The sequence below is a fragment of the Otolemur garnettii genome, unplaced genomic scaffold (genome assembly GCF_000181295.1).
Source record: "Otolemur garnettii isolate 467f Iridium unplaced genomic scaffold, OtoGar3 scaffold00027, whole genome shotgun sequence".
NCBI lineage: Eukaryota > Metazoa > Chordata > Mammalia > Primates > Galagidae > Otolemur > Otolemur garnettii.
In genome coordinates, this window is record NW_003852422.1 from 4,153,545 (window position 1) to 4,165,743 (window position 12,199).

Sequence of the window (12,199 nt, forward strand, 5' to 3'; positions counted from 1 at the left end):
ACCTGGACCCTCTGAACAACCAAGACTGCACACCTGGACCCTCTGAACAACCAAGACTGCACACCTGGACCCTCTGAACAACCAAGACTGCACACTTGGACCCTCTGAACAACCAAGACTACACACCTGGACCCTCTGAACACATAAGACTGTACATCTGGACCCTTCTGAACACAGAAAATGGCACACCTCAACTCTTTCTGAACACACACAGCTGTTTCTCTTTAGGATTTGTCATTTTTAGAAACCAATAAAAAGCTCTATACAAATTCTATCAGATGGTAAGGGGTTATCTAGAAAGAAACAAACAAAAAATCTGGCTGAAATTAAATGCCAGAAGAAAATACAGCAACGTGTGTATCAATATTTCCTGAAAGTACTGCTGAAGAACAAAGTCTAGCAAGATATTCTTTGAAGAAGGACTTCTATGACTAAATAAGGCTGGGACAGCAGTCAGTGGACACCTCTCACCACACCCTTTAGAGTATGAAAGGCCCTGGAAGAAACTTCACGCAGGTCATGTTGCCGGAACACTTATAATTGGAATCACTTTGGGGCATAATATTCACTGACATTATAATGTTTATTTTTCAGGAAATACTGGTCAAGAAAGCAAAATGGTTGTGATCCACGATTTTACACTAGCGTCCTGCCACTCACATGTAAGGGCAGGACATCTGTTAGAAATTCAAAGACTCGTGAATATGGTGTCCAAACATTCATGACAAGGGAGTTCGGAGAAGTGTACCCCGAGCAAGGCACGGCTAATGAAAATGGCACCCAGAACAGTATTCCATGGACAGAGGGGACAGGGACAGGCTCACGAGACACTCCTCAGAAATGGGCACCCTATAGGAGGGGACAGTTCTGTAACAGAAGTGGGCCCAAGATGGTCCTCAGAAAAGTGTCAGGGCTTCCCCCTCTCTAGGCAAGGTCTGTCATCACACGCACATTATTAAATAAATACCATGCACCTCATTAACTCTGACACATTAAATCCCTTTATGCCCAAGAAAAAGACTGGAAAGAAACATCGAAATATTACTGCAGCTATACTGCAATACTATCTGTCTTTATTTTTCTAAATAGACTTTAATGATTTATATATTTAAAAACTTGAAATAACACTATCACCTTTTATTGTTCTAAAAAAAGAACAAGAACAAGAAGAACTGAAATAACAGAGATTTTCCCAGTTATTTTCAACTTGCTTTGGGCAAATGCTCTGTCAGGCTGGATGTTAAGTCTGTCTTAGAACTTAGACTAAATATATGTAGTTAGCAAATACACGCATATGTAGCTTATTTAGTATGTCACTTCTGAATTACCAAATTTGCATTTAATGTACATTCCCTATTGTTAATTGACAATTATTCTCTGAAAATAAAAAAGAGTAAGGACTTAACATGTGCCATGGGCCACCACTGCCTGGCGACTTCACCAATACTAAAGTGATTTTACTGAGAAGCAGGTAAGCATCACAACGACAGGCTGACTTACAAAGGTAATGCTGCTAAGTGGTTATGGTAAAATGGGAATCCAAGTTTCTGTTTTGAAGGCCTATTTTGAGTACTCCACAGTTGGCTCTCCTTCTACTACTAACATATCAAAAATACGACCACATTCTAAGAAAAGGGTAGGATGGTGGAGTCTCATCAAAGTATACCATCCTCTGGGTCATGTTAACAAGTAACAGGGCAAAACAGCTGGAGCTGGACAACACACATGTCCACTTTTGTCACAGTTAAAAAGAAGAGGATCACATCTTGAATTATTCAAACTAATTAGGTAAAAGTTCCAGATGACTCCCTTAATTCTGCAGATCTCTAATTTGTTTCCAATAGGATTACAGACACCCCCTAAATTCACCACTGGTGGCTGACACCGGGGGGGGGGGGGGGGACAAACAGCAACTGCTGTGGCTAATTAGTGCTGTTGATCAGGAATGTGCATTCTTGGGTACCACCAAGACTTCCTTAGGTAAAGTGCTAGGCATGAAGTGTCATCAAAGACAATCACCAATCATGTGAAGAAACTGAATCGCCAAGATGAACACAGTTCAATGTATGATGCATATTCTCACGGGGAACCATATAGGCAATGATACCTTACATTCAGGAGAGGAAGAAAGATTTTTCCCTTTATCTAGGGAAAAAATAAGGCAATATTTGTTGGTAACTAAATAGCACATATAATCCAAAAATCATGAGTCTCACTGAAATAGGTAAGGTGCATAAGGGGGCAGAGGAAGGAAGAGAGATTAGAAAGGTGAGAGGCTCCTTTTATACTGAAAAATATAAAATGGAACAAGAAAGAAGCGGCATGGAACTCGACATTTTTAAAAATGCTAAGGACCATTCCATCTATATACGCTTTACATTTACAAATATGTAAATATATGTTGATACCAATATACAATAATTTACACACTATTTTATGCCTTATAATATGTACATGTATATTTGGGATTGTGTACTTTAAATATACACATATAAGAAACGCAGACCAGGAGTAAAGAGGAAGCTGGTGCATATGGTCTGTTTGGGGGTAATAACCTAAAATCATTTGTGGTGAGAGTCACATAGCGGCTACCAAAACCTACAGAATGTTGCAGTTTCAGTGGTTCAGTTGTAAGATATAGAAATCACCTCTCAATTAAGAATAAACTCATATGCCTCTGTCACCTTTCCTATGTCACTGGAACCGCAGAGGCCACACCTTAAGATGGCAAAGTTACCAAGCTGGAGAAGAGGTTCTCAGCCTCCACCGGCCTCTACGAGAGGGGGAAATATGTTCTTATCAAGTCACCCGCATGCCGAGTTTTGCCTGATGTGCAGCTAGTACTAACTGTCAGAGCACCCGCTGCTCCTCTCTCTCCTCACACCAGAGGCATGGGCACACACAAGCCTGCACCCTGCTGTTAGATGTGGGGGGGGCGGGGCACAGCCTCAGGGCAGGCCTCTTGGGGATGGAGAGAAGTACAGGAAGGACATTCAATCCATTTCTCAACATATGTGCCTTCCCGGCCAAGTACTGCTCCTCTGGAAATAACCCCAGACCTAGTCTGACCTCTGATTTTCTCTCTTCTGCCCAGGAAATCTGACCATAATCCAAGGTCCAACTCCTGTCACCAGCTACATGTAACCGGGTATTTCCCTATGGGGAAGGCAACAGAAATTTTTATTTTCTATTAAATTTATGAGAACAATTCTGAGAAACATGCAAAGGACCTTATGTATACTTTAAATAGAGGAGTGCTAGGAAGAACTTATGACAGTTCGAGTTTCAGCAAAGGACAAAGTGAAGAGGCAGTGTCTGAGCAGTTCCCCTGGACGTTGGTAATGGACTGTGTCCTCCCACCCTGCTTCCTCCCCACCACAATGAGCTGCCTCAGCCCCCAACATCCTCTCCCTCCTATCCCTGCGTTCAGACAAGAGTGGTGCAAAAGAAACACCCTTGAGTAGAACACAGGGGTGTCCAACCTTATTTTTTCCTCTGCTGAACAGTGGAAGATTAAGAGTTGTCTTGGGCCATACATCAAATACACAAACACAAATGAAAAAGCTGATTAGCAAAAAAAAAAAGTTCCATGTGCATATCCAGCACTACAGATAAGCAAAAAAAGTCCTCACAACACCAGCACTGTCCCAAGGGCTACAGCTGGGACACTTCAGAGTCAGGCAGCCCAGAGTCCACTCCTAGCATGGGAATTTCAGAGCCCAGGACAGCCGTGTGACCCAGGGAGAGTCCTCCAATACCCACAGTCCCTTTCCTCAACTGTGAAATATGGTCAACAGTATCAAGCCACAAAGACACTAAACGTAAACTGCATATTCTCCTTTTCCTTAGAGAAAGGCAAATGCACAGAAACAGGAAATTTCACGTGGCAATCTGGAGAACTGTAAAAGCTCTTCATGGGCTCCACATCCCAACCCCTCCCTCCTGGATCTTGAGGCCCATGTGAAGGGAACAGGGGCCTGTCTGCAGGGCAAACTGGAGCTCTCACACAAATGCTGGAATCCACTCTCTGTTTCTAAACTGCATTCCACCATCACAGCCCCAGGTGACAGAAACTGCCCCTGCACTGCCGGCTGAGGACAAAGCCCTGAGCACCCCTGAGGGGGTGTTACCAGTACTCAGAGTCTCATTCTGTGCTGGCCAAGGGATCCTTGGCCTGGAAAGTGCCCATGCTATTTTTATGGAAAAAGGCCTTCTAAGTTAAGATCACATTTCAGAGTAAAGTTAAGAATATAACATGTTGAAAATGTGGAGACTGCTTCAGTCAGGAGCAGAGCAAGAACCTGTCTAAATAAATAAATAAATAAAAATAAAATATGGGGTGACCAATTAGCAAAAGGACCCAAGATGGGACTAACTTATTAATCTTAGGATTTATTATTCTGTTCAAGGACAATGTATGTTAAAACAATAAATAGAATACAAGTGCTTCTAGAACAGGACCTATGAGTGGTCAGTACTTCAGTAACTTACTCTTAACATAAAAAGCCTAAGTTTATGTTATTGAATTTAAGGAGAAGAAAGCTTTAAAAGTAATTCTATTATTTTTTTCCTTTTGATGTTTATTTAGATATTAAAAAAAAACCCCTCCATAAAGTTAGTGGACAATGTGCACGCACGTGTGTTAAATACCAAGACTCCAACAATGGGATAAGGTCTTGCCTGCCTCCACCTTGGCCCAACTCACCACAGGCACAAGGCATAACTTCTCTTTAACCTTTTGGGAGAATTAGAAAATGCATTTTCTGTCCATACTGTGTGTTCTTTCCTTGTAAAATCCATGTGCCCCACCTCTCAGCATCTTGTTCCCTTTGGCCAGCTTGGCCTGTGACTTGCCATGTCGGTGGGTAAAGGGTGTCCTGACCCCAGCTTAAGTCCCCTGCTCACACGCCCCACATTCCTTGTCCCTTTCCATGGCTGCACTGTGCTTTGCAGAGCACACACAACATCCTTACTTAACTGACACCCTGCTGACAGGCAGGTGGAAAGTGACCGGTCACTGCTGGTATAAAGGAGGTGCGGTGAACATTCTGTGGCATGCCTTCCATTTCTCAGGAGCCGAGAGAGTCCCAGGATGCTAGTGGAATGGCTTCAGATGTCAATGGGCAGATGTCTTTGTAGTTTTGATAAATTCTGCTAAATTGCCCTCCAGAGTAGCCACAGCCATCGCCACCACCATGGTTGAGAGCCTGGTTCTGTACATTCTCACCAACATAGGGTGCTATTAAACCGTGGAATTTTTGCCAAGGTGGTAGATAAAAAACTCACTGGAATTTTAATTTTTAAGTCTGAATTTCCATTTTTCTTTTAATGAATAAGGTTAAATAGCTCAGATATTGAAAAGCCTTGTGTATTGTGAATGCACTGTTCCTATTCTTGCATTGTTTTTTTCCTTTTGCCTGCTGGGTTGCTCTTCATTCTTTTACGGAGATTAAGGAGATTGGCTTTGTATCTATGATGGAAATCACGAATCTTTTTTCCTTAGTTTCATTTTTTCTTTTGACTGTGCTTAGAGCATCTTGAGAAACGCAGACCTTTCTTAGTTTGCTCATCCTTTGTGCTACAGCTTATTTACCTGGTAGTTATAAAAGAATTGTCCCAAATTCGGTTCAATATGGTACATTAAATGTTAGATCCATTTCAAAATTAACCTAAAGTGTGTAAAGTGTGGATTCAGACTACTACCTAGTTATTTCAATAACATTTTTAAAAGTCTGTCTTTCCCCCACTGACTTGAAATGCCACCCTTACCAATATTTCCACTATTTGAAACTAATTATGGGCTTTCTATGTTATGCTGCTGGTTTGTTTATTCATCTGCCACCCTGTCACAATTAAACAGGTAGTGGGAGGGGTGTACATCTGGCAGACTCCACCGTTCTGCACTGTTCTCTCTCCCAGGTCACAGCGACCCACCCTGATCCGTCAGGTGGTTGATCACAGGGATGTGGTTGTCAGCTGGTATGGTAAAAATTTTGAGTTAACTATGTTACTAGAGAGAAACGAGAAACGGGACAAAAAGAAAGTATGTCATAAGGCCCAACCAGGCCATTTCTATATATTTATAATATGTGCAAGTAATATTATCTCACTGGTAATAAGCCGAATGCAGACAGAACGGCACAAATGCCATATGTACCTACAGGAAATCCTGGCACACAGAGACACTAACTCAATACTCATTTCCATTTACCCAAGAAAGCCATACATCTACCTCACCACCCCAGTTTTGTTTGTTTGTTTGTTTGTTTTGGGTCTTGATATATTGGGATCAACCTGACAGTTATGACATTAAGTAGGAGAATAAGATAAGTACCTACACCACGGCTTGGAGAGCTCTCTCGGGTTAGAGGCATCAGCGTTCTCCGTTTCCCTCATCTCCCCATTTCATTACCTTACCATTCCCCGGCTTCTCTGCAGAGAAAGAATTCCCATGAGAAAGGAAGAGACGCTTTGACAGCATCTAGAGGGCTTTCGGTATCTCTGAATGCACATCTCCCTGTATGAGGCACTGCTAGAGATGGGATTTAAGAAGTTTTACGATGATTCATAAAAACAATAATGGCAGTTTAACTGAAAGGCGGCTAAAAGAACTAAAAATAGAATTGAGCAAGGGGGCCAATTGTGTATATTGTGGGTAAATGCACTTAAGCTCCCTTTTATCATACACAAGGAAACACTGCTTTCATAAAAGCAACACGAAACACATGAATTATATGAGACAAGTAAAAAAAATTAATAGTGGACAAGGGAGGGTTTGTGAAACAGAGACATACACCACATGTCTGTAAGGTTAAGGTTAAAGATGTCAGTTCTTTGTAAGACAACCCACAAAGTTAACATAATTATAATTAAAATCCTAGTAAGAATATTTGGAAAACTTTGAATGACAGTTAACTGGTTTATAAAATAAGTGGAAAATATTTCAAAATTACTGCACTCATAGCTGTCACCAACCATCAGTAGGATGTAGGCTATATTATGAAATGTTCTACAGCAATTTTATGCAAATATTTATCTTTGTACACACACACACACCACATCGCATCCCGTATTGGCAGAGAAAGATGACCACCACAGATGAAGGCAAAACACGTACTAAAAGCAACTGGATGAGTGTCACACACACACCACAGTGTAACCTGTTACCTCACACAGACACGTGTACACAGGAATCACACAAGCATGGATATCCACACACCTCACAAATGTATATGGCTGTGTAGACAGAACATGCTTATGAGGACTGAACTAATTAATGAGTACTCTGCCAAGGGGACAGAGTTGTGGACAGTGACCCTAGGGGCACTGAGGAGACCTGAGGTACATTAATTATGTTACAGGACAGCACATCTGAGTGTTAACTGTAGTTAGAATATACAACAAAAGACTAAAAATACAATCAAAACCAAGAATAAAAAAGATTTTAAAAGTGAAGCATTGTACATTTGAAAACTGTTATACTATACTTAATAAGACTACAATCATTAAACTGGGAAATCAGATGGTATTTAGAATGATAGTGGCAATCAATTTCCGGGGGTAAAAAATGGCTTAGTCAATGCACGACATTATGATAGAGGCATAAATTCGTCTTTGATAAATTGAAGAGGCTTCACAATAAATTCCAGACAGATATAGCATAATTGGTTAAAAAAGAATTATAAAACTAAAAGAGATTTAAGTGAATCTAGGTCACATATACTTAAATAGAGTATGAATCTAAATGTATTCTAACTCAGAATATAAAATTAACCTAAATTTTCCTAAAGAATAGTATTTAAAAAATGGGGGGTGGGATGCAGGAAGAGCCAACTTGAATCTATGAAATGTAAGGAAGAAATATCTACATGGTATATATGTTTTGTTAGTTTGAATACACACATATTTAAAATCACTTATTATTCTAAAATATATTGTTTGGAAATATTGCTTTTTCAAATCAAGTTTATAAAATAACTATTCAAACTCTTGCTATGCACATGGGTCTGTCATCGCTGAAGTCATCCCGGGACTGTCTAACAGTTTTCTAGAGCACACTAGATTCAGTTCCTCCTTTATGTGGAGATGCAGCATACTGTGGATTCACAATTGACGCTGTCACCGAAGCTCTGCCTTCAGCTGCATGTCCCCAATCACACTGTAACAACTGTTGTCCCCATCTGTCCTCCAAGAGTACACCATGAACTCCAGGTAATAACCCACTACACTGTTGCTTTTTACCCTAAAGCTTATTCTCAACAAAATCCAAGAATCCAAGATAATAATATATAACTTCCTGAAATACTACTTTAGGGAGAAAAACTTGTCTGGTTTCACTCTGTCACCCCGGCTGGAGTACAGTGGTGTCATCATAGCTGACTGCAACCTCCAACTCCTGGGCTCAAGCAATCCTCCTGCCTTAGCGTCCTGAGTAGCTGATGGCACATGCCACTACATCTGGCTAATTTAAAAAAAAATTGTTTTTTTAGAGATAGGGTCTCCTTGTGTCCAGCATGGCCTCAATCTCCTGACCTCTGGTGATCCTCCTGCTCATTCTCTCAAAGTGCTGAAATTATAGGTGTAAGCAACCATGCTCAGTCAGCTCTGCCTTTAATTCAAACATATACTGAGTGTAATAAAGGCTGAAAATCATAAAGTCAAATAAAGATAGATTTGATCAAAAAGTATAAAGTTCTGAAAGTCAGAAAAGCATAAGTATAATAACAATAAATATGTACAAAGGTCTATAAAATCCTTACCCAAATATTACTATCTCCAAAGATGTTAAGAAAAACTATAAACATAAAAATGGGGAGATTCAGGAAAGTGAGGACAACATGGAATACTGTTATTTTCCTCTTAAAAATACACAATGTAGGCCAGGCATGGTGGCTCAGACTTCTAAGCCCAGCACTTTGTGGAGTTTGGGTAGGAAGACTGCTTGAGGCCAGGGGTCTGAGCCTGGCTGAGGACCTCCTAATCACAAAGACCAGAAAAATCAACTGGGTGCAGTGGCACGTGCCTAGAGACCCAGCCACTCAGGTGGCTGAGGCAGGAAGATGCTTGAGTTCTGGAGTCTGAGGCTGTAGTAACCTATGATAATGCCACTGTATTATCACTGGTGAGCCAGATCCTGTCTCAAAAAAAAAAAAGCACGTATGTATGTATGTATGTATGTGTAAATTAAGAAAAAATTTGAAAATCTACTCAAATAAATATGTTTAGTTTTATTACCTTGTTTCCCAAACTTTCTGACCACAGAACATTTTTTTGTTTCTTTTTGGAAATACTATATATATATATGTAATTTTTTTTTTACACACACAAATACATACATATATACAAATACTATACACACACACACATACAGAAGGCTGTCATGAGGATTAAGGTAAATGATGGTAAACATATTCAGATAATACAGTAGGTACTTGGTTCTTTTGTTATTACTACTACTGGTCTTTCTATTAAATAGAAAATGGTTCAACTAGCTGGGTCATTATCTGCAATTTTCTTACTATACACGATAAGCAATTTCAATTCATCTGAATTCCTCAGACAGTTACATAGTGTTTAGTGATAGTATTCTAAAAGGAATGAGAATAATCTAAAGAAAATCTTTATGCAAATTATATAAAGAAGTTATCACATTTTTTTAAACCAGCATTATTTAACTGTAAATTTTCTCAGCAAATAAACAACCTGGGAAAGACTGCAAATCTCCCGTGGTAGAGAAGCATCAAGCCCCACAGAAGCTGCGTCTGGTTGCAGCTCACGGGGGGCAGGAGAACATGCTGCACTACAGAAAACCAGAGCTGGCTCCACAACTCATGGGAGACAGCCTAAGATAAAAACTGCTTTATCACTTAAGCTCTCACTAAAGGACTCATCGAGAAAGAGTCTGATAATTTTAGAATACTGAACATTTGTGCCATTTAAATTTAAAATTGGTTAAAGCTACAAACCTACACAATATAAATATGAATTCCATTTGGGTTTTAAAATTTAAACATAAGGAAACCAAATCATAAAAATGATAGAAGAAAATATTTTATGATCTTACTTAGAATTTTTCTAAAGAAAATTCAAAACCCAATGCTATCAGAATATGTAGGAAAATATGCCTCATAAAAGTGAAAACTGATAAGTAGTATAATATGTCATAAATACAGTTCAAAGGGCAAAGAGAGAGAAAAAGGGGCAACGCATACAAAAACAGATGACTAATGGAGACTCCAAAATGACTACCAATGAGTAATTATTAATGTTATGTGATGTAAGGTGAATCTTTATAAACAAAGCAGTGCCTTATAAGAAAAAGACACATGTAAGTCAGCACAGAAGTGGACTCTCCCACTGCTCTTCAGAGGAGGTAACTTTCCTTGTTCCAAGGCACACTGTGTCCAAGTGTCCACAGCCACTCTGTGTGCTGGGGGCAGTTTCCTGAGTGGCAGTCGCTGCACAGCCCACTGTCACCCACAGAAAGCCTGAGCACATTCAGGGCTTGGTCTACATGCCGGTGTCTGGCACTCCCAAGTACCAGTAATTTAAGTCTAATGATTGCTTTGGCTTATATGGAATGCATATAATTACAAGAAAAGTCTACTTTCTATATATTGGCTTCCTATTTTAAAATTGAGTTTATTAAAATATATCTAGTGCCTACTCTACACAAAGCAGCATAAAAACTAATCACTGTCATGATGCCCCCGAAGTAATTCTGATTTGACAGGAGAGATGAGTTAGGCTGCGGTGTTCCTCATAAAGGAAACTTCTGTAAACTTTATATTTGAAAATTCCCCATGTCTACTCACAGGATTGTATCTCCCCTCCTGTGACTCTAGCCGCTAATGCTCTCAAAACTGTCTTGCTTTTCACAGCATTCCCAATGCTTTACTAACTCCCACCCATTTCCGATAAGATGGATTAAGGGGCACACTTGGTTGCTAACGTGCCACTGCCCAGTCACACTTGATCTCTCCATCCCCAGGAGCATGTACACCTTTCCGTCTCTAGTTCCCTACTCATGTTCCCACGTTCACTTCCACTTCAATTACTTCCCTGTTTAAATCTCTGCTCACGGTATCCACAACCAATTAGAGGAAGTACCTACTTTAATTCTAACAACTTCTTTTCCACCTTCCACTCCATAGAAAAACAATGAAAATCACAGGAAGCAATGGCAGGAAGTGCCTCTGAACTACTTTTGTTAGAAACCCAAATTAATTCTTTAAAATTTACTGTTTCAAGAATAGCCCCACCTACTTTGTGTAGTGATTTAAACATTAGGCCAGAGCTAGATTGTCACGCAAGTCACAGAAAGGGAGTAGAAGCCCTGGGAGAACCTTGATCTCTCTCTGATACTTTTTCTTTATCCCCCAAAGAGAAAAGATACATTGCATTAACTATTTCTCTTCCTAATATGCCTCGGTATCATCAGTATAAAGGAGAAGAACAAAAACAGGTGAGAAATGAAAGGCATCCAGAGACACTGGCCTGATGTCCTTGACAAGTTCACTGCTTATATAAGTGAAACAGAACACAGTATGCTTAAGCAGTTATTGCGATGGCAAACGACTGTCTCAAAGCCTCTCAGCTAAGAATGTGCACCAGGCATGAGTGGCATGCAGAATATAGCATGATGCCCTCTTCATGAAAAAGGCTTGACATATTTCAGTAAACAAAATTATATGTTATTTCTTTACTACAGGAATTCTGAGATTCTTTCATATGTCAATCACTGTGACTCTGAAAGAGGTACACAAAAATAAAATACATAGTGTGTTTACCAAACTTCTCTATAAAAATTTTTTCCAAGATGGAGCTAATAATCTTGCATGAAACTTTGAATCTGTGAAAATCAAAACGCTGAATAAGCCCTAAATATTGTATCTCCTCTTGTCAGTCCTCTCCTCCTTTTAACCGTCTCCTGCCTAGTTGGCAAAAGCTGCTGGTACAATTTCTTTTACTAGCTTGCCAGTCTTTGAGTTAAATACTGACCCTTGACTCTTCATCTCCACATAATTTATTTCCTTAGAGGATAGGTTTTATTCTTTCTGTTTCTGTTAACTAGCTAGATTTAGCAAAGTGAGATATTATAACACCAGGACAGGCAGGTGGATAAGAACCTCCTAAAACTACAAAAAAGATCTTTACTAAAAATTACATAGAAAAATGAAGCCTAACTATCTTTCCAAAT

The 12,199-nt window shown here is 39.7% G+C and overlaps 1 protein-coding gene across 1 annotated transcript in view; it reads right to left on the reverse strand.

Annotated features, from left to right (window-relative positions):
• Positions 1-12,199, reverse strand: part of ZNF407 (zinc finger protein 407) — a 431,185-nt gene that overhangs the window by 140,630 nt on the left and 278,356 nt on the right. The window lies entirely within an intron of this gene.